At 35.3% G+C, this 24,867-nt stretch overlaps 1 pseudogene across 1 annotated transcript in view; it reads right to left on the bottom strand.

Annotated features, from left to right (window-relative positions):
- The window catches only part of LOC149238982 (root phototropism protein 3-like), a 111,362-nt pseudogene that overhangs the window by 9,589 nt on the left and 76,906 nt on the right, over positions 1-24,867 (bottom strand). Inside the window, exon 3 of the transcript XR_016245954.1 lies at positions 18,629-19,626. The product of XR_016245954.1 is annotated as a root phototropism protein 3-like (transcript). The remainder of the gene's footprint in view (positions 1-18,628; positions 19,627-24,867) is intronic.

Here is a 24,867-nt window from a genome sequence, read left to right as displayed (position 1 = left end):
TGGTGGCAATGGTGGCGTTGTGCTCCACATCGATGATCTGCTTCCTTTTTTCATTACCCTTGTCAGGTTTTGACTCAGAGTCGGACCATGCATATGATTCTGAAACCTTTAGCTTGGCTACCAGTGACTGCTTGGCCCAAAACTCACTTTTGTTGTGAGTGGAGCTCTTATGGAACTCACACCACTTTCCTGTGTTCTTTTTCAACCTCGTGACACTGTCCTTTGCTTACAGCTTTGGCAAGTTGTCTTGGGCCGCCCCTCCTTGGCTTTGTCCTTTGTTCTACAGTTTTGGGGCACCTTTCCCTTGCTTTCGATTCGCAGATCCAAAGTCTCGCTTCTTTTGTTTAAACTGTTGCTCAATCTTGACAGCATATCGGTATGTCATGCTGAGCGAGGAGATGTTCAGGAATTCTACTTCCTCCTAGATGTACCTATGTGGGTAGTTGCGGTATTTGAGTACCAAATGCTGCTACGAATCCTTGATACCCAACTTTGTGCGAAGGTTATAGAAAATATTGGTAAACTCCAACACGTCTTGGTCCCTTCCCTGCCGCAATGTGGTTCACTTTATGTATTGATCCTCATAGCTTCCGACAGGGAAGTACTGCTCCTTGATGGCAGCCCGGAATGAATTTTAAGTGGGTGTGGCTGAAAACAGTGAGGTTTTACTTTCATCCTTCCGCTCGCAGTAGGTTTCCCACCAGTCCTTGACATGGGGGGTGGCTTTGAGAAGAGTGAAAGTAATATTTTCTTGGCCGAAAAAATCATGAACAGGAAAATACCCTTCTAGAAGATTTAACCATTTATCTACGATGTCTACATCTATCTAACCATCAAATATGGGAATGTCAAAGTTAACTTGTACCTTAAAGGGTGTGGCGCTTCCAGAGTAGCTGCTGGAAGTAGATGTGTCGCCCCTGGGTAGCCGCTGAAGGATCTGGGAAAAGTTGTCCATCATCAAATTCTTTGTCGCTCGAGGGCCTCTTTGAGCAAGATTTTGATAGGATCTCCTGCCCCATCATCTTTCTCTTCATCCTCCATGGGAGGCCGTCGGGATTTTCGAGGCTGGTCTTGCAAAGGTTTGACTGATTCAAGCCCTAACTCATATCCCGACATCGTTGGGGACATGCAAAGAAAGACAGAGAAAGAGCAGACCACTCTGATACCACTGATACGGATTTAAATAGGAATACGAAAAATTACAGATATAACCATACATACAAAGATATAGCAGAAACAATATTTCATTTCATTACTGTAAAATACTGAAATATGCTTACAAACAGAAATGGAAATAAACTAGCTAGGGCGATGGTATCTTATTTCTGAGAAGAGATGTGGCGGTTACATGCCTCTGAACTATATTACAATGAGGCTCGAGGCCTATTTATTGTTGAGAAACAATGGAAAACCCTAAACATCCAAAAACCTAACCCTAGGAGAAGAAGCGCCAAACTATGGGCCCCATTTTGGGTAAATTGGTACATCAACTTCCCGAGGTCGTAACTTTCGCATATGATATCCGTTTTATGTGCATAATACCTCGTTAGCAAGATATATCCAAGGAATACAACTTTGGGAAGAGAAATTTTGGTCCATGGACCCATGTTGCTCCCAATTTTCCAAAAAACATCGTTTAGGGCCTCAAAACGGATCCGGATGTTCAGGACCCAAAAAACTGCTAAAAGTAGTAAAATGTGCTACAATTAAAGAAACTAAAAAACTAAAAGAAACAATGGTGGGGGTCCAAGTATAATTTGCGGGTGGCCACCAATATCCACTTGGATCACTTTACTCCTAATATTGTAATGATCATTTTGCTTTTGTGGTTGCTTCGTGGTGTTTGTCTTCGAGACTACTTGCGAGGATTGATATGTGTTCACCACATGCCCAGAACTTGGTGCTTCATCAGCTGCAACCTCTTCGTTATCATAAGTGTCTTCTGGCTACTCCTGTATGTCGCCATCTACATAAAGTGTATGAGTACAGACAGAGCTAACAACTCGCTTCCAATTTGAACAAGAGTTCTTGGGGTGAAATTCTTCATGGAAGGAACAATACTTAGGATCAACGCATTGATCGAGTTGGAACATAGGCTTCTACACAAATTTGGAACCGAATAGACTATTGCTTGATGAGTCGATTGATGAATTGCTTGCCTGTCTCTGTCTGGGTGGATGACTATTCGCGAATGTGTCTGTCTTCCGTTGCTTGAGTTCAGACATTTTGGTGGTCAAGTTCTTGACAAGGCGAGTGAGGGTCTCAATGTCAGTTGCTTCCTTGTCTCTGCCTTTGCTTACCATTGCTTGGGGCTTTCTTCTTGCATCCTTGGAGTATTTCACTAATTCGTCATCCTTGATGACTCGAATGGTGCGCAAGTATTTCTCAACAACAATAGTCTCTTCATAGCTTTCTGACAGTGTCAGTTTCACAGCTCGCTTAACGAACTGTGCAATGGTGGTTGGTAGTGCAGATGTGTAATAGTCGACAGTGATGGAGTCATGAGGTTTGGTGTCTACTGCAAACTTTTTCAAGATACACGTAAACTTCTGATTGAAGTCTTTCACCTTCTCTTTTCCCTCCATCTTGGGGCTTCCTAATTCTTTGAGTAGCATGGCTGGGGTCTTGTCAACAACAAAATTTTCAAGGAACATACGTTTGGAAGAACCCTAGTTCTGTATGGAGTTGGGTGGAAAGCTGTGATACCAAGCAGCTGTCCGGATTTCCAAGGTACATGGAAACAATCTACATACTACGTAGTCATAAGGTACCTCAAGGGTCTGCATTTGTAGGTAGAAGTTGTCTAAGTGGTCTTCTGCCTTCACCGTGCTGTGAGGGTTAAACATGATATTCATTCTCTCCACTCACTTCGACATCTTGTGCAGAACATCTGGGAGAGCCAATGGTCCCTGAGTCATCCATTCAAGATTTGGGCTAGCCATCTTTTCGTCCTCAACATCTTCTTCCTCTCCTTGGAATCTAAAGGTTCTGGAACTGAGTTCTGTCGGTTTGTCTCCACCTCCATTCCTCCCCTGCCTTCCCCTCCGCCTATATACTAGAGTTTGATCCCAAGACCACAAGAGTGCCCTCGTTCATATTCAAAGAAGATTGGAGGTTCCTCTCCATCTTCAATAGCTTCTTTCAAAACTTCAAGTGTAGCAAGGACTGCTTCTTCCACCGATGATACAAAAAACCCTGTGGGAGTGGATTTTGGATTCTTTGTTGTGTGCGAAATATATTGTACACCTGGGATTAGTCTGACTGCTTTCGCGAACTGGTAAGTGTGATGCGGACGGAGGAGGGGAGTAAGGTGTTGATATAAATCTTGTTTGATTTGGGAGGTGAGGAGTAACCAACTGCTAAGTCGTGAGACAGGGAGTGCGAGTTATTGGCTTAACCAGATGGTTGATGAGTGAGTGTGAGGGGAATTTTGGCCATGTACAACTCGCTGCCCTCCTACTAGTGCTAGAAATGTTAACAGTGCTAGACCTGCCAACATTCAGGGTATCACCCCGGTATGAAGTCCCAACTCGACCTCACACCATTTGGTGTGGGAGTCTTATCCAATATGATGGCCCAGTTTCCATTATATTAAGGATTTGCCTCTACTATTGCTTATCAACATAGGAGAGTGGCTCGCTTTGTCTTCGAGAAGTGAGGTTCGCATGCTTGGTAAGTGTAAGTGTACTTGTGTCAATGGTTCTTTCACTGTGAGGGGAAAAAGGTGAAGATGAGTTCCAGGTTGAAAGGGATCAATTCCAACTCGACTAGGAACACGCAACATAAAGGACATACACAAATTCCGGCAAAGCAGTCCAGTCAGATGCGACAGTCACAACATACAAGGTAAGATAACGCGTACAACACTCACGGATTAGTCCGAGACAAGTGCAATGGTTGTTACAACAAGGATCATGTGAAAGGTCTGTCTGATGTCCGGCAGAGTAGTCCACGTGGACGAGACAACATTAACAACATATACAACACATTTCCATTAATAGATTATGCCTTACAACAAATGAATCAGTTCAGATGTAGAACACATGGTTAAAGAAACATGCACTACAAGTGTTAAATATCAGTCTAACAAAAAATACATTACATGTGTGAAAATTTGTTGGCCTGTTGACAGGATTTTGAATTAAGCGAAAGTTTCAAGACACATTGTTACACCATACATCACTAACCCTGTCAACGGGGGCATTGGAGCCACTACTTACTCCTCAAAGAAAAGATTATAGACTCGCTTGGCTATGTGGGAGGAGCTGAGGTGAAAAGTCCTTTCATGTACAATGAGGGGGGTATTTATAGCCAAGGGTGAAAACTGACCTTGTGGCTATTCGACTACCCTCATGACCATTCGACTTCCACGAATTCCCAACTTACATGACTCTATGTTCAACAAGTGGGTCTCTTGGACTTCCACGTTACATCACATTGATTGACAACAAACCCATAGTAGAGATGTGGGCAACATGACTCATGATGACATGAGAATGTTGGTACATGCGTGCTGCTGTAGGAGTGTATGTCGAGCTACAATTCCGTTGAGTGATGGACATCTTCATGGTGTATCACAGCTTCACCTTCCGCATGGAGAAGTGTGCGTAGTCTTCGATGGTCCTTGGTTCGCTTGATGAATCTCTAGCATGTTGTTTTTCTTTTATGTTAGAAGGCTTGACCGGCTCACTTATTCACGAAGGTGCATGTTCGTCACATTCGTCTGCTTCGCATGCTTCATTTGTTCATCTGTTAGTGAACCTGTCCATCTGCATGTGCTCCCTTCATTCATCCCAATCGTCGTCTTGACATGTTTGGTTGTGTACATGTACTTGTAGTCACTCATGACGAGACGACATCAAATCCAGAACCTCCTAATCTACCATGACACATGATCATTCGAATGCAGGTGACCGAGAGAGGCAACAGGGCTGTGATGTGGGATGATGACTCCGAGAAACTTCTGATGAAAATTGTGCAAGAGTCACTCATGGATGGAGACAACCAATTTGAGTCAATAGTGACTGCCTACAAGGTCTGGCTCGGCTAGGAGGAAAAATTGCGCAAATTTTGGGAGGGACAGTCTAGGCTACAGGAGGGCAAGGCAGGCATGCTCTGCGCATTTTACAAAATGAACAGTTAGCAGGGGCTGGATAACCTTATTTGCACAATTTTCCAGAGGAACGGGCCAGGCTGCATGAAGGGTCAGCAGGCAGGGATTGTGCAGTTTTTTTGGGGAACTTCTCGAGAGACTGGTAGCCAGAACTGCACAATTCCCAGAGGGAACTGCTAGTTGGTTGCTGGGGTCACTAGCATCCAGACTTGTGCAATTCCTAGAGGGAATTGCCAGTTGGCTGTTGGGGTCACTAGCAGCCAGACTTGCATAATTCCTAGAGGGAAACGCGAGTTGGCTACTGGGGTCACTGGTAGCCGGACTTGCGCAATTCCCATAGGGAACTGCTAGTTGGTTGCTGGGAGCTATTGGCTGGGAAAATGACACTAAGGCTGAAAGGCTGCCTGCTGATCACCTCTGCACAATTTCTGAGCTGAGTTGACTAATCGGAAGCGGGAGGTCTGCTCATGAGCACTACGAATTTCTGAGATGAACAGTTGGTCAACTATCTGGGTGGCCAACATGAGTGTTGCTTGAGTTACTTGTAGGAAGCACTGCTTGAAGTAACTAGCTTGGTGCTTTTGCGCTTTTCTGGTTGACAATCGATCAAGTCGAAAGCACAGTGGTGGTCTGGCTACCAATGAGAAGTCTGGTCATCAAAACTTGAGCAAAAATGACCAAGTGTGTGAACAATAGAAAGATGCATAGGTGATTATACGAACACACACTCCCATGACTTGATGATGAAACGACCAAACCATCCAGACACACATGTTCAACACGATTGACCGATAGTGCAAGCGACAAGTGCGACACTCGTGATTGATCGTTCATGATCAAGATGACGCTTGTGTGACAGCGAATGTGACTTCGTGTGTGAGTGCAACAGATGCTTTCATGGCGAACACAACAAACACATACGAAGCAAAGGCTTTGGGCATAACCAGAACATAGTTGCAAGCATGACTTAGACATCAACATGCAGAGACTTGAGTGCAATAGATAAGCAAGGCGAATGTAAAGAACCACAAGAGCTCATGGAGTGAACCCAAGTGTGTGTAGTCATCAAGCAAAAATCTTCAAGGGAGGCTCTAAAATGGTGTAGGCCAACATTTTGGAGGGTGGTTGTAGCGCTACAACAGGTTTATAATATCAATCCCCTCGCTTTATTAATTTAAGGGTTCATATTCCTAGGGTATAATATTATTCATAGGGTTTCTAATATTAATCCTTGGGTTTAATATAAATCTATTGGGTTTATAATCATGGTCAACCATGATCAACCTTAGTCCACATCATATTGTGATAAACATTTCCTCAATATGAAAATAAGCCATGGTCAATCATTGTCATCTATCATAAACCATGGTCAACAATGGTAAACTATTATCAACCGTGTTCAAGCATGATTAATCATGGTCGACCATGGTCCAATGTCACATTCTGACAAAGATTGTTTCACTATCAAATTCAACCATGCTCAACCATAGTCAAACATTGTCAATGCCACATTGTGACGAAGATTGTTTCAATATGAAAATAAACCATGGTCAACCATGTTTATTTTAGGGTTTATAATATTTATTTTAGGGTGTATATACCTTGGGTTTATAATATTAATACCTTGGGTTCAATATTATTCCCTTGGGTTTATAATCCCTTGAGGCTTTAGTATTAACCCCTTTGGTTTATTATTCCCTTGGGTTCATAATATCAACCCCTTGGTTTTATTAATCTAAAGGTTTATATTCTTAGGGCACAATATTATTCATAGGTTTATAATAATGTTCCTTGGGTTTAATATAAATCCCTTGGTTTTATAATGATGGTCAACCATGGTCCAACATCACATTGTGACAAAGATTGTCTCAATATGAAAATAAACAATGGGAAACCATGTTTATTTTATGGTTTATAATATTTATCTTAAGGTTTATAATATTAATCCCTTGGGTTTATAATATAAATCCCTTGGTGGTATTAATCTAAGGGTTCCTATTCCTAGGGTCTAATATTATTCATAGGGTTTACAAAGATTGTATGAATATGAAAATCAACCATGGTTAATCGTGTTTATTTTAGGGTTTATAATATTTATCTTAGGGTGTATATACATTGGGTTTGGTATTATTCCCTTTGGGGTTTTAGTATTAATCCCTTGTGTTTATTATTCCATTAAGTTTATAATATCAATCCCTTGGGTTTATTAATCTAAGGGTTCATATTCCTAATATATAATATTATTCATAGGGTTTATAATAATAATCCTTAGGTTTATAATAATGGTCAACCATGGTCAACTATAGTCCAACGTCACATTATGATAAAAATTGTCTCAATATGAAAGTCAACAATAGTAAACCATGGTCAACCATGTTTATTTTAGGGTTTATATACCTTAGGATTACAATATTAATCCCTTGGATTTAATATTATTCCCATGGGTTTATAATCCCTTGGGGTTTTAGTATTAACCCCTTGTGTTTATTATTCACTTGGTTTTATAATATCAATCCATTGGGTTTATTAATGTAAGGGTTCATATTCTTAGGGTATAATTTATTGATAGGGTTTACAATATTAATCCCTTGGGTTTAATATTATTCCCTTGGGTTTATAATCCCTTGGAGTTTTAGTATTTTAACCCAATCGATTTATTATTCCTTTAGGTTTATAATATCAATCCCTTTGGTTTATTAATCTAAGGTTTCTTATTCATAGGGTATAATATTATTCCTTAGGGTTTATAATATTAATCTTTTTCAACCATTCTCCACAATCGTCAACCATGGTCAACAATGGTAAACCATTGTCAATTGTCATCAACCATGGTCAATCATGGTCAACCATGGTCCAAGGTCACATTATGACAATGATTGTCTCAATATAAAATTCAATCAAGATCAACCATGGTCCAATGTTCGCATCGTGACAAATATTTTCTCAATATGAAAATGAAGCATGAGCAACCATGTTTATTTAGGGGAAAAACTATATCTTAGGGTTTATATGCCTTGGGTTTATAATACTAATCACTTAGGTTTTATATTATTCTCTTGGGTTTAATATTATTCTCTTGCGTTGTTAGTATTAATCCCCTGGGTTTATTATTTCTTTGGGTTTATAATATCAATCATTTGGGTTTATTTATTTAAGGGTTCATATTCCTAAGGTATAATATTATTGGTAGGTTTATAATATTAATCCTAGGGCTTAATATAAATCCCTTGGGTTTATAATATAAATTCCTTGGGTTTATTAATCCCTTGTGTTTATAATATTAATAATTGCTTATGTTTATAATATTAATCTCACAAGGGTCTATAATATTAATGTCTTGGGTTCTCCATATTAATCTCTTGGATTTTTAATATTAATCTCTTGAGTTTAAAATATTAATCCTTTGTGTTTAATATTATTTCCCGGGGTTTATAATGTGTTGGGTTTATAATATTAATAATATTAATATCAATAATTAGTATATTATTGATAATATCAATAATATAATAATTCTTATTATAAATTGTCATTAAAATTATTAGAATTATTATCATATTTTAATATAATGATAATACTATTTTATAATATTTTATGATTGATATATGTCTAACTCATATATCAATTGCATTTACTAATGTAGTTGTGCTAGTTAAGTTACTTGTCCTAAATTTTGATGTGTTTAAATAGAGATTAAGTTAGAAAATATGTTTAGTTGAAGCAATTATTTCTTGTCACCATTCCTTGGTTGATTGGATGGAAATGATATTCTTATAAATATAAAAAAGAATACAAAAAAATATTGGGGTAGTGGAATTCTAGTTAGACACAATTAGCATACATTTCATAAACAACTATTTGGTGTTATAGTGTTGGATTAGTGAACTATTGTGCTTTCTTTAATGATAACCACCTTCATACCTTCCTCTCAATTGTTATAAAAAAAACTCCTATAACAACACACAAAAAAATTGGTGCTCACGAATCTACATAAAACGTAAAATGATAGTTATGAAAATAAAATAACCGTCATCAAATTTCCATTAGATAGGAAAGATAAATTTGAAATTATAGGCTTGATGGTAACACTAAAGAGCATGCCACTAGGACATGGAAAACCCAAGTCTTCACCCTTTCAATTAGGTTCATTCATTTGTTAAGTTATTTAAAAATATATGGATAAGTATCGATGGCTTAAAATGGTTTCTGAACAAGAGCTAAATGGTTAGAAAAAGACATAGATGAAACAAAATAGAAAGTGGTTGAGGAAAATGGGACATAAATATGCATGATTGTCCTCATGTAAGAGATAAAAAAATGGGTGTTGGAAAAATTATGTGGACAAAACAAGTAGGCAAAAAAAAACATATTATGTCAAAGAGTATTTGAGATCTTCAACCAAGGGATAAGCTAAAATTTTAATTGCACAAGTGAGGACTAACTCCCATAATCTAAGATGTGAAATTGGTAAATGGATGGTCCTAAAGAAGATTGGAAAAAAATGACTTGCATTTTTGCAACAGAGAGGTGGTAGAAACAAAATGAGATTTTATCAAAGAATGTATAGAGTATGGAGATATTGATAGTGATTTTGATAACAAAATAAAGATGAAAAGTCTTAGCTAACTTTTTAAGGATGTAAAACATTAAAAAAGGGCCAATTTCTTATTCAAAATTCATAACAAGAGAGACATCATGAAAGAAATTTGAATAGGGATTAAATTGTTATGCGATAGTCCCTTAGACCGAGAAGTCTAATAGATGTCTTTAAAAAATCATTCCTTCATTGGGCATAATTCTATAATTAATTATATTCATCTGAATACGATATAATACTGGGTAAAAATATTTTCTAAACTTATTAGCAATTTATGTAAGCCAACCAACTTATAGGACACCTAGGTTGTTTACATCCTTAGTGAAATCAACAAACAATAGCCTAAACATTATGGCAAAGATCGAAGGAGATCGTGAGAGACATGACTCTCAAAGGTTCATTGAGTGCTCCAGGACCGTAATGAAAACAGACAGATTTCGACGTAAGGGTTAGTCCTGTATGAAATTTAAAAAATCATATTCTAACTATAATTTGTTAAGATTACCTCTTTTTTTGTCCCTAAATCTGTGATACCTGCGTCATATTATAGGTTACATATTCCATACATTCATACATTACTTTGTCACAATCATTTAATCATAAACATATCATATAAACCCACAATCATCACTGCGTTGTAATAAAATGCAACTGTAATAAACTCCTATGCTACAATAGATAATAAGCAAATATACACATGAAGACACATATTTTAACATGGTTCATCCCAATGTGGGACTATGCCCACAAGAACTATTGCTTATAATAATAATTCTTGTACAACAAAGATTTCTTGACTTGAACACTAAGCTGCAGGTCGTTTGCGCTCTCAGCTGCAAACTCAGGCCTTTGCACACTTAGCTGTTGAGCCTTTCCTTTGCCACAAACTACAAATCACAATAATTCAACCATAAACATCGATCTAGACCATAAACATGATTATTATTCTTATTAGTTTACTCTATGTATACTATTACATCAAGGGATATATCATTGAAATACCATGGTCCATATACCATGGACTCCCCTAATACAAGCTACGATGGTTCGAAAACGATTCATCTTTTACAATATTACTTGATTTCTAGAAAAAGGAGGTGCTTTGACCCACCTCGAAGCCCCCACACCACGTGATATATCTACTGTGCAGTCTGCTTGGCACTCCGTTGCTCCACTACATGGTCCACTTCGTGCTCCGCTGCATTCTTTACTTCGTACTTTGCTCCATAAAATGTGGAGTTTTCACCAAAATCTAGGCCAAGTTGGGCTGCACCCAATAGGCCCCCAACACTCACATGTGACTCGTCCCGAGTCACTCAGCTACTTTGCCTTTGATTTTTGCTATGATGTTGTTGTAGGCCTGGTTGAACTGCTGTAGAGTCTCTGTTACCTGTTTTTCCTCGCTGCGCACTTCCTCCAGTGGTGCCTCTACCACATCTTTTGTAGCCTTCTGTACCAATGCTATCTCCCTCTGTCGAAGTTTTTGAATCTTCTCATTTATTGATTGCAATAGTTAGAGGGCCTCATCCTGCCAAGGCTGAGTCGTCTCTGTTGAGACATGTTCTTCCTTCTTTAGCTCCTCAATTTTCTTTTGGAGGGTATTTGACTCACTAATCTTCACGAGCTTCTACAAGATTGGTAAGGTCCTCGCAAATGCCCAAATCTATTCTAACTACTGATTCTTTTGTTGCATTTTTTCTTGCAGTTTCTGTACATTCGGATCTTCCTGCAGCAAAGTCCAAATTTGTAGACTTTCATCCAAGAGTTTTCCACAGTCTGCCATTATTGCAGAGATGCTGGTCATTGTAGTCTTTAGATCAGTCTCCCTATGGTCTCTCACTTCATGTGGTGTAGTTGGCTGCAACTTCATTTGCAGCTCATTGATCTGCATTTTGTACTTGAATTGTACTGCAAAAATTTTCTCCATGTACTCCTTCACTACAAGGCTGAGCTTCATGACCTTGTCTTCTACTGACTCTTCCTCTCAGACATCAAGGTTCGAAATTTCTCTGCACGTTGCTTCCACTGCCTCCTTGATATTCTGGTGCTACTGTGCTACTTGATCCCTTTCTTAGATCACCTGCTCAAGCTTCTGCCAAAGAGCAACTCGCTCTTTTTCTACTTGAATATTTAGCTGCGAGGTGTGTTGTTCACACAACTTCAACTCTTCTATAATTTCCAAGTGTAGCTTGTGTAATCTTTGCAACGACACTACTATGATGTTCATATTGACATGCTTCCATTCCTTAGCCTATTGTTGTAGTTCGACAGAGTCAAACTGTAGGGCTCCTATAGGTATCTGTGCTAACCTCACTGCAAGCGTAGGCTCTATCTACCTTTATATTCCAACCCTTTCCTCTATCTTCACTGGTTGTTTGATCACCTGTGCCACTGTCTTCAATTATGTGATCCACTCTACGACACTGGTCAGAAGTACGTCATAGTGATCTTCTACTCCATTCCAGGATTCAATTGTCGCCTTGTGAATCCTATCTTCAATGTTCTCTAGGTCACGATCAGTAAGGACCATTGGTGTGATATCATTTGTCTTTTCTACCTTATGCTTTTTCTTAATCTTTGTGGCAACTTTGCCCTGTGCTTTTCTCTTTTCTACGACAGCTTGTTTTGTTTATGCCTTTTTAGCCTCCTTATTCTGCTTATCTCCCTCAGGAGGATCCTGGTGAACCTCATCATGTTGCTCCTCTTCCTCTAATTCATGCTCATCCTGATCCTTGTCCTTGTTTTTTCCACTTGCTTTGACATGTTCTGTTGTATCCTCCTCTTTCACATTGTCTTCTAGCTCGGCCTCTACCTCTGCCTCCAGCGCAGTTATCCGTTATGTTGGCCATTATTGTACCAGTGATAAGAGGTCATCTTCTATTACGAAATATGGCAGGGGATTTTATTTCTTCTTTGCGTCTCTGCGAGCCTGCATATAGACTTTATGAAAATGATCCTTGAACTTCACAACAACACTATATTGCTCGTATAGGCTCAGTGACAAGAGAGGGTGTTGGTTCACCAGCATACGCAAATCCATATGATACAATATGAAGAACATCCTATTCTCCATTTCTCATGATGGTTGAGTGGTAAACCATAGTGGAGCATACCGCGTGGCTTCAAAGAGATCTGATGCTATAGGGGGGAACTGTGAATCCTCCAGATTTCTCTATGATAACATTGCAATAATAAAATTTAACCACGCATAATGGAATGTGGTACCTTTCTCTTGAACTTCATTGAAATGATCTAGAAATTCCTTGCACAGGTATTCAGCCCAGTTGTACTGAACCCCATTGGCCAATTACGCGGACTAATGAAATCACCGATGCAAGAACTTCATTCACTCGACACTTTCTCATGATCTTCCCAGCCAATATATGTGCTGCAAAGTGAACTGCTTAGTCACTGATTGAATTGATGTCATATCCCCTCTTTCCTTTTTCTAGCCCAAAACTTCTTCTTCATGCTGTCCGCTATGGCGCAATCCTGATCCTTTTCGACAATTCTTTTGTGGGGTTCTGCCCTTGGTATGGTAGTCTCGTGATCCTCAAATCAACATTGGTTCTATAGGGATCTTATTTCCCATCCATGGTCCTCCATCGCATACACGTCGTGTTCACCGGACTTTTACCGAAGTGCATCACATTTAACATATTCAATAATCACGATTTCACCAATCCATTTGCCCCCTACTTTAGTTCTAGCCTTGTCACTCTACTGTCTGAGTATGCACCTGTTTCAAATATCGAGCTGGTGTGAACTGAGGGTACTTCTTCCTGTCGTTAAAATAGTAATCTGCGAACTTCTCCCGAAAAGGGTACTGCTTCTGGCAATACGGGTGCAAAGGTGCCATACTTCACATCCTTCGATTCTTTGATTGGTTTAGCATTCAGTTTCCTTGGTGGAATGTATTGTGGTAGAGACAATGGAAATGCTTTGCCACCTATTTCCATCTGAACCTCCTCTACTTCTTCTTCGTTGTCTTTGGCTTGCTCAAGTTGTGTTGAGGCTTGAAAAGTTTCTTATCCTATTTCTTTTTCGTTCTTTCTTCCTTGGTTGGTTTCTTCCTCGGAGATCTTCATTGTTTTTGTGTTGATGTTATTGTGGTTGATGCTATTGTGGGCATCTCAGCTGATGCTCCAGGCATACCAGTGGCTTCCATGATACCAAATAAACCTTTCTCGCGAAAATCATGCACAATTTCTTCCTAAGAACGATCATACAACATACGAAAGCTAAAACGTCTGCAATTTCTTTGCACTTTCTAGACTCAAATTCTCAATTAAGCAAAGTGTTCGATCTGGAAGAGAGGTGGCTTCTTATAACAAGTAAAAAATTCGAACCCCATCATTAGATCATATCTTTTCCAGATTGCATTCATATTGTGTTCGTTAATTACATATCTATCCTTAGATCTTTCCAATTTGTCCTCATAAATGCAACTTTCCATGTATTTTACCCCCAACACTCACATGTGACTTGTCCTGAGTCACTCAGCTGATTTGCCTCTGATTTTTGTTGCGATGTTGTTGTAGGCATGGTTGAATTGTTGTAGAGTCTTTGTTACCTGCTTTTCATCGCCACACACTTCCTCTAGCAGCGCCTCTGTCACATGTTTTGTAGCCTTATGTACTAACGCTATCTCCCTCTGTCAAAGTTGTTGAAGCTTCTCATCTACTACCTACGATAGTTGAAGGGCATCATCCTTCAAGGCTGAGTCATTTCTGTTAAGACATGTTCTTCCTTCTTCAGCTCCTCAATTTTCTTTTGGAGGGCCTTTGACTCATTGATCTTCGCAAGCTTCTGCGAGATTGGTAAGGTCTTCGTAGATGCCCATATATCTTCTTACTATCTTTACTTCTGCATTTCTTGGTACAGTTTATGTACATTTGGATCTTCCTGCAGCGAAGTCCAAATTTGTAGACTTTCATCCAAGAGTTTTCCACAGTCTGCCACTGCTGCAGAGATGCTGGCCATTGCAGTCTTTAGGTCAGTCTCCCTAAGATCTCTCACTTACTATGGTGTAGTTGGCTGCAATATTCGTTCTCGCTAATAATGGGGATAATGTGAAGGACTCATTTCAGAAGATGCTATTATTGTTAACGAACCTTTCAAAATGTAAATGTTATTATTAAATGCTTATAGGTATCTTTATTTTGGAATAGGATTTTAGAATTAGAATTTGATTATTATTAAATAAAATTAAATAGTTTGATATATATCAATTTATAATAAACATAAAAACACTTATTTTATTAGATATTTCAAATTGTTAAAATTATAAAACTTAACACAAATTAAAATTATTATTATTATTGATAAAAAAAAATAATAATACATATATACATATACATATATACATATATACATATATATATAATATATAACAATATTTTTAATTGTGGAGATTCATTCTCACTTTATCATAGAGATTCTTAATATGTAAATAATTGTGGAGATTCACTCTCACTTTATCTTAGAGATTCTTAATATGTAAATAAGTTTTGTTACAATAAGATGGACTAGTACCATAGTTTATCAATACCACATCCCCAAAAATCCATAACTCATTTGATAGACACTTGTTTATAAGACACTTTTTTTAATTAATGAATTTAATGAAAAGAGAAAAAAAATACATAGTTACTTTGGAAATAAATCTTACCATTGGTTTCTCTTTATGGACGTTAAATCCTTGTCATCCACCAAAAAAATATTGAAAATTAATTTAGAATTTTGTATCCTATTCTAAAATAGACATATCTGTCAACATCATAATTAGGTGGATGGTTGAGATTTAACATCCATCGTATATTAGAGGATATTGTTAATAGTAGTCATAAATTAGAGGTTGTATTTATTTCAAAAAGTAGTTATGACTTTTTTTACATTTTTAATTAGATTGATTAATTGAAAAGATATCAAATGAACAAGTGTCATCTAAAATAAATTATTAGTTTTTAGACATGTAGTTTTGAGAAGCCATATATTGACTCATGATATTGTATCAAAACCTATTTACAAATTAAAAATATTCATTATAAAGTGAGATGAATCTTCACAAATAAAAAACTTTTTACAAGATTCAAATGTATATATTTAACTTATATTAATATTTTTTTATGAGTAATAATAATTTAAATAAATTTATAATTTACTAGAAAATATTAATTATTATAATTATTTTTGTAATAGTAATAATAATTTAAGTAAAATTATAATATAATTATATGTCGATTTAACTTAACGTTGTGTCAATTGTTTAGTTTAGTCCACATGTCATAATCATTAATGGCCAGCCTGCATATAGATTTAACACTACTAATGAATGAGTTGGATTTACTTGGAACAAAATTGTTACAATTTACATGTGACTAGAAACATCAAGAATTTGCATATATCCAATGCGTGATTATAATGTCCGGTGAACCAGGTTTGTCCATATGGTAATAGGAACATGCCTCGTCAATTCCACATATCGGTGAACTTAATGCTTTGTCAGAACAAGACGCGACAAGGAAGTAAACCCTTTATTGAAACGATGTTCAAGTCGAAAGTTCGCAAGGCGCCAAATGAAAAGTAGTAAAAAACAACGTTAAATTTATTATAGTAAAAATAACATTAAAATTTTAAAATCTTAATTATTATTTACGTAGTCATATAAATTAAAATGCAGTTAAATATGGATAGGTATCAATTTATAATAAGTATTAAAATTTTATATTAGTATATAATATTAGATTTAAAAATTATAAGAAAATATAATTAAATTAAAATCAAATATTTAAAATAATGTAATAATATTTTTAATTATAAATATTTATTTCCTGAGATTTTTACTTTGTAAATAAGTTTTATTACAATATCAAATGTCTAAAAAATTATCTCTTTTTATATGATATTTGTTTATATGTTTTTTTGATTTTTTTGTTTTTGTTTTGTTTGTTTATTTGTTTTTTTATAATTTAAAAATTTAATTAAAAAGTTAAAAAATATAATTAATTTAAAAATAAATTTACATATAATTTGTATATATTATAAAAATATTTTAAAATTAAATCTCTCTAATCCACTTATAATTATTAATATTTAAATTAAAATTCTAAAAACCTTAAGCTAAAATAAATATCCCTATCAATAAATGAAATATTCTAACTAATAAATAAAATAAAATGTGATTACAAGATGCAGCTAAAAAGTCATTTCATCTAATAAATAAAATATGTCATTAATAATTACATTTTCTTAAAAAGAAAAGACATGCGAGATTCTATAGCTAGTTTTAGGAACTGGTATAATATAACACGTGTTCCAGATAAAATACAAAACACTAAAATTTAATATGCTTTTCTTTTCTTCTTTAAGTTGAGATGTTGATACTTAGTATTTATGATGAAAGGATTTATACATGATATCTTATATGGAGTAGTAAATTACGCATTAAATATGCAGATATTATGTACAAGAAATTTGCTAATCTCTATCATACCATCCATGTTGGTATGCTTAGGGTAGGGTTTATGTTTCAACATTATTTCGTTCAAGCAGCGTGTAACTGTTTTATTTGAATTTCCCGTGAATCCATTCTGTAATAGCTGTTTTATTTAAATTTCCCATGAATCCTCACTATAATCGTTGTTAATCACCTTCAAGTATATCCACGAACTTTTTATGGAACTAAACCTGAGACTCTGATAGGAAGTAACATCACTAACTGATTTGTAATGCAGAGCTGCCATGCATAGATGAATATTGATCACTCACTGGTTCATCTGTGAAGAGAAACAAAGAAAGTTACAAATCTTGGATTGGGTGGATTGGAAGTTATGCGAAAGTAATTCATTGATGGGGAGACATATCAATATCGATCACTGGTAAATCTGTGAACACAAACAAATCTTGAATTGTAGGGTGGATTGGAAGTTGTCCGAAACTAATTAATTTATATAATTAGACAAAATGTTTAAATTCTCCTCCTATAACAATTAAAATGTTTAAATTTTATAATAAAATAACTATTTATATATTCTCTTACTTATATATACATTGAGAATTAAAATGTTTAAATTTTATAATAGAGTAAATATTTATATATATTCTTACCTATCTATACATTAAGAATTGATAAGATACCAATAACTTCACTAAAAAAAATACTGATTTCTTTCCTTCAAAGACACAATTATTATCCTCCATGCTAAAATGGAGACTGATCTCTTTCCTTAAAAACAATTATTTTTACTAGTTTAAACTCATTTTACATAAAATATTATATTTATTTTTTAAAATTAATTAACATAATTAAATTAAATAAAAATAAATAATTAAATTAAATAAAATAAATAATTACATATTAGTATTATATTTAAAATTTAAAATATTTAAATTTGTTTTATTTAAATAACATAATTAAATTAAATAAAAAATAAATAATTACATATTAAGTTTTTTGATATTAATTTAATACGGAAGAGATGTTGTAAAATTATGTTATATGATGTTATGCTATCTAATTATTTTAACTAAATCAAATTACATAATAAGAAAATTAAAAATAAAATAAAATGATAAATTAAATATAAAAAAATAAATTAATATTTAAAATTATTAATTAAAATATTTAAACTATGTGAAATTACATAAAACATAAAATAAATAATTATCAATTATTAATAATTAAATTAATCTAGATTCATTTTATATTTTAATTTAAGATTTATCAAGTCAAAAGAAATTAAATATCTAGACATATAAAGGTTTTTGAATTTAATTCTTTGGACTCTTTAGGTTCAAAATTAAGATTAATTTAGGCAAATTACTTTAAACCCAAAATTCATCTGAATATATGAGACTAATTCTTACCTAGGTCATATGGGTGTGGATGTAAACAACTAGTGGGTGAGGACAAAGAATACCTTGAGATAAGTATCAATGGCTCTGTAGAGGCCATCGTCACATGTTCTGGCGCTATCTGGCAGTGCCTCGGCCAGGCTTTGAACTTTAGCAAGGAGGAGATTGGGATCTCTTGCAACTTCTGCTAAGTACTGTCCACAAGTTTGGAGACCTGCATTTTAGCATCAATTGTACCTTCATGGATTCGCAGATCATCTTCACCATCATATGCCTGTTGCACATCATAAATAATTTCATTGGCATTATAGGTGCAGGGTTCAGTGAGGTTGGAGCCAACGTCCCAGCTAGTACTCATGTCCTCTATTCTAGTCACAGCACTGCTTTGCTCTAAGTTTAATATCCCTGTAGAGGAATAATGCATAATTGCTGCACCCAACGAATTGGGTTTCATACCCTTTACTTTGATGGCCGAGATAACCCTAACAAAATGGTCAATGCGCAGCATTGAGACATCTTCAAACAACCAGTTTTGTGGAGCTGATTGACCCTTGTTACTGTTATAAAATTCGTGATGATCTTTGATTTCATCCCAAATATGAGGAGGCTCGGTATTTAGGTGGATGTTCCTGTTGGTAATTGCAGAGGTATAAGGCCAGTTTATGCCCCTTGGATCTGTGCACGCCTTCCATGCTATTGAATCGCAACTCCTCCTCACTAACTGGAGATTTTCCGTCCATGGAGAAAGTTGCTCGCAACTTTTCAACACAAGCATAGAGTCTTTCCAAGACGACCACACTGCAAGGCCCAGAAAGATCTCAGTTTTGGAAATAAGATTACCTTCCTGCAGCTCTTCTGTCATTTCCAGGTATTCTGCTGCGCATCTTATAGCGGCTATGTTCATTGCAGTCAGGTCGATTGATATTCCATAGCAGAATTTGGCTACCAATTCGAATGCTTTTTCCCCACCAGGAATGTCGTCCAGCTTTACACAATCCTGATTCGTTGACTCACTACAGACCAGTAATTGATTCAGTCGTCCACTTCTCGACAGCAGAGGGAACTTGCATAATAGTAAACACATAATTTGGTTAGAATGTGGACATAACTTACAATTAGAAATCACTAAATGAGTTTAATCTTTCGTCACTGAAAAGAAGAGCTTGTAGAATAAAAAAAATTATTTTTTCTTACTTTGCAGGAAATCTCTATACATTATATCTCTATCTCTATGCAACCATAGGAAATCTCTATGCTCTGTGTACAATTAGAAGAATTTTTTTGTTACAAAAATGATTTAGGGTACAAAATTTCATGTGGGTAAGATATGTAAAAGGGGAGTTTATTTTGCACAGCAAGTAGATAAAGCCAGGCAGTGAGCATACTTGAATTTTCTATAATTATACCTCTACTTAATTCGTTAGATGGTAAACTTTACAAGCTGCTAAGACCATTCATTTCTCACGTAATATATCTCGAAAAAACATTATGGACTCTTATATACCTTGTGCAAATAAATTCTCCAGCCATTGATCTCCATAGTTAGATCACTATCTAGGTCTAGCTCTACAAACCTGTGAAACCAGACCCAACTTTCAGATTCCTTTAATTACTAGGCCAGTAAAGGGAGGAGATTGAATTTCTTGATTGAGTTGAAGATGTGACAAAATGTTGGAGAAACGATTGACGAAGGCATGAGGAGGTGCATTCTCATGGTTTGGACGCAATGGTTGGATTAGCTACCCAATTAGTTCGAATCATGGGGTGACCAAGTTCATGGATGCATGGAAGAGTTGAGTTCGAGTATGGTAGCAACAATTCACATGATGATGATATGCAGTGGATTAATACAATATGAGTTACAACAATGCATTGCAACCAAGTGGAGGGAGTAGCCTTCCATGAGTTGGAGAAATATGGAAGATTGTGACGAGTCATGGATGATGACCGTAAGATTGTGGAGTCTTACCCACATGGAGTCATGAGGCTTAATGAAGGTTCGTGTGTGATGAAGGCAACGAGTTCATGTAACATGAACGATTCGCATTGGAGCCGGTGGCACTTTGCGAATTGGTCTTGGCGATAGAGTTTGTTGAGATGGTGTTGTTGAGGGCGAAAACTTTTTTGAGGTGGGGGAAGATGTGAGGGCCCCGAGTTGGCACTAAGGCCAACAGATGCCCACGACAAGCGATGCTCACTTGGTGGCGAAAAAACATCTTGGAGGCAAGACGAGCCTGCCTATGCAGCAAACGTGCCCACATGGAGGAGGGGCACCTAGGTCCATGTAAGGGAATTGTGCACAAGTTGAGGGTTACACTCCCTTGGCGCAACCGCAGGAAGGCAGAGTGATGGGTTCTGCATTGAGCGAGGCATAGCAGGCATGTCACAATGGGCGCGCTCATCCAATGACATGACATAGCGGAGGGCGCATGAGGTAGAGTGTGCACTTAGCATATCAACAACCTGAATTGACAGGACCACACCCACTGGCATGCCTGCACCCAAGTTCGGAAACTCAAGTGTCATGATGGGCAAGATTTAGTGGGCAAGGCAAGGAGGTGTGACCACGACAGGTGAGATGTAGCGAGAGGGGGCGTGACAAGCAAGCGAGTGAGCAGCATGATGTGGAGTGTGCGACATGGTAGTGACCAGTGGTGGTAGCATGGGCAGCACGATAGGCGGAGTGCCTAGGAAGGGGCACCCACACACACCCAAGCAGGTCAGTCTAGGGGCCCGCCCGCCCATGAAGGGGTGCTCACACAAGATGAAGGGTTGACTTAAAATGTGAAGGGGCATTAGCCCACTTAAAACAAAAGGCTATAGCGACTATATGAAGAGGAGTTCAACACTTGGAGGAGGCAAGCAACCAAGCAAGTTTGTACAAGAGAAGTAATATCATAGAGCAGATCCTGAAAAGGTCAAAGTCTACGATATCACTTAAATGTAAGGGGTGAAATATCGCAGAACCGCATGGTGCACATCACAGAAATTGAAAACGCAACTAAGGCACGTTAGAAAAGGAGGAGAGCTTGCCTAAGCGAGCTCGTTTCTAGGAAGGGTCGAGAGTTGGCTTTCTGGGTTGTTTTGGGGCATCATTTTTGGATTTTATGTTGGGAAAGATGCCAACCTTGGGTTGGGCATGCCCTGGTTGCGAAACTTGGCATTTTTGGCTAGTGCGTTGGGTTGGTCCGTCAACTTCTACTTTTTTGTAAAGCTAGGAAAACACATGAGTTTGGGCATGGTTCCCCCTTTGTAAATCTATTGTAACATTACTTTGAAGTTTAATAGAAGCAAAGGGGAAAAGTGTTTTGGGAGTTTCCCCCTCATGTTGCATACTCTTGTATATTACTGTTTATGACTATTAGTTTTATGATATTGCAAAATTGTATAATTGTCGAACATTAATGGAGCAAGTGAATTGAAGTTTATTTTGCTACATATTAAATAAGAAGATTGAATTGGAAAAATTGACTAAGTGTTGAAGTGTGAAGTAGTAGGTGTTGTCTGAGTTAGAGTAGTTGTACAATTACGACGAAATATTGCTAGTGTCACACGTCGCCCACAGTGAACTTAAGGCATCAAAGCATGGGGTTGTGACATAGAGGAAGGTGACCTATGGTTGGTGATAGATAAATGGATAAGATAACATGGAGAGAAAATCAACAAAAAGGAGATACAATTTTAAAAAATAAGGAAATTTTTTGAATAATTTAAGAGAATTTTTTTATCAACTATAGTTTCAACATGGTTTTTAGGTTTGAGGATTTCTCAACCTAAATGCTAAAACAACTTATCTTTTTATTTGAAGTTGTGGATAAATTTAAATTCTAAAACATATTCAAAAAATGGAAAAACTTAAACATTTTGGAAATTTTTACAAATTTGTCAAATTTAAGTTTTTTAATTTAAAAAACAACTTTGTAATTTTAGATTATTTTTAATAATTATTAAGTTTTATTGTTATTATTTAAATTTATTTATTTGTAAGGTGATTGGTTAAGGTTTTATTATGGGTTGTTTATTAACTTCCATTTCTATTAATTACTATTTTTTTGTTTTTAGTTTTATTTATTTTTTATTTAACTTTTTGATTTTGATTTTTTCCTTTTTCTATGATTTTTATTTTCATACATTATAATTTTTTCTTTACATTTTCAATTTAAGATGATTTATTATTATATTAAAAATATATTTTAATAAACTTAATTATAAAATATTATACATATTAATAAAACATAAAACACATAAATATATATTAAAAAAACAAACATATATATTAAATTGTATATACCTTAATATAAATAATATAATTAATTATATTTCTTAATTTTTTATTATGTCATTAACAATATATTATTATTTTATCAGTTATTTTATTTTTATGATGAAATGTTTATGTTTTTATTGTTTTTTAGTTTAATTAAACTATATTTAAACTAAACCACAAGTATTAATTACTATATAGTCCTTGTTTTATTTTATTTTATGTTTTTAATTATAATTTTATTTTTTAGATGATAATTGTATTTTTAAATGTAAAAATAAAATTAACTTTTTTAAAAATATCTAACTCTAATATATTTAAACTAAATTACGATTGGTTTATTTTAAAAATCATAATATTTTATCATTTAAATTATTATTTTTTTGGTCATAATAATAGTTATATTATTAAATTATACTTTTAAATATAAAAACAACATCACACTCTAAAAAAATTCTCAATAACAATTTTCATCCATTTTCAAACTTGTTTAAAAATTTTAAAGTCTTAATTTAAATTGTTGACTTTGGTACTAAAAGAGTTTTCCCACGGTCTTATAACAATTTTCATCCCTTTTCAAAACTTGTTTTAAAATTTTAAAGTCTTAATCTAAATCGTTGAGTTTGGTACTAAAAGAGTTTTGCCACGGTCTTAGTAGATACTGAAGAATTTAAATTGGCTAGGCCACAATCTAGAAAAATGTTTACAACAATTTTTTTATCTATTTTTAAAATTTGGTTAAAAATTTTAGATTCTTAATTTAAATGTTGAATTGGGTACTAAAACAATGTTTCCATGGTCTTCGTAGATATTCATATCTACCAAGACCATGGAAACATTGTTTTAGTACCAATTCAACAATTATCTACTAAGACCATGGAAACATTGTTTTAGTACCCAATTCAACAATTTAAATTGGCTAGGCCATAATTTAGTAGGTGGTGAAATTTGTTTTGAAGAAATTTAATTGTTGCAGTTTTTAAATAGTGTTTTGATGGCAGAAATGGATTTAATACAAGAATCTCTCAGCAAAATCTTGAAGTTTGACCATTATAATTTAGATTTTCAAAAATTTCTACCATATTTCACTACTACACAAGGGAACCTTAAGACATTTTTTAAGAAAAGAAATAATTTGTTTTAAAAGGTCACTTTTCATTTTAGTTATTTTACATTAAAATTTAATATCAATTGAATTGTCTTAAATATAAAATTTAAGACAAAAACAGTTTGAGACAAATATATTTTAAGACAAAACTTTATATTTAAGACAAAAACAGTTTAAGGCAAAACTTTATATTTAAGACAGAAACTGTTTAAGACAAAAATATTTTAAGACAAATCTTTATATTTAAGACAAACAATTTGAGACAAAAATATTTTAAGACAAAAACAATTTAAGACAAAATTATTTTAATGCAAAACTTTACATTTAAAACAAAAACATTTTAAGACAATAATTTATATTTAAGACAATGGCCACTTAAGATGAAACTCATTTAAGACAATTAACAATTAAGACAAAAACATATCAATTTAAGACAATATTATCTAACGACTACAAAATTAGCTCTGGCAGTGTGCCCTAAGTCCGCCAACTTGCATGCTACTACCGCCTTGCACCTATACCGAGGTTGTTATTTCACTTACCATTCATGTTATCTTATATAAAGACAACAATTTGTTGGGCTCTTCGTTTTGTGGGGTAGCCAACTCTAAAGAATACGACAATATTTCCTGGCACGATTTCTCGGACATCAATTCCTCTTATATCCCTTCGATCTTTGTTGATACGATTAGAGACAACTTGTCTTTTGTTGCATTTGACACTACTACACAGAGGGGGATTTTAAGAAAAGACAAAAGAAATCTTTTGTCTTAAAATTTAATTTGTCTTAAAATTTTCAATACGAGGCGCTAGTAAAAAAGGTAAAGGTAAAGGATTAGGAGTTTGTCTTTACATTGTTGATGGGTTCTTCAAGAAGCAGAGAAATGGAGGCCAACAACAACTGATGGGATTTAGGGTGATGGAGGTTGACA

Source organism: Pinus tabuliformis, chromosome 8, assembly GCF_031772625.1.
Source record: "Pinus tabuliformis cultivar Carrire ecotype Pingquan chromosome 8, CPIR1, whole genome shotgun sequence".
Taxonomy (NCBI): domain Eukaryota; kingdom Viridiplantae; phylum Streptophyta; class Pinopsida; order Pinales; family Pinaceae; genus Pinus; species Pinus tabuliformis.
Note: the sequence above shows the minus strand (reverse complement) of the source record. Positions and strands in the feature narration are given on the sequence as shown.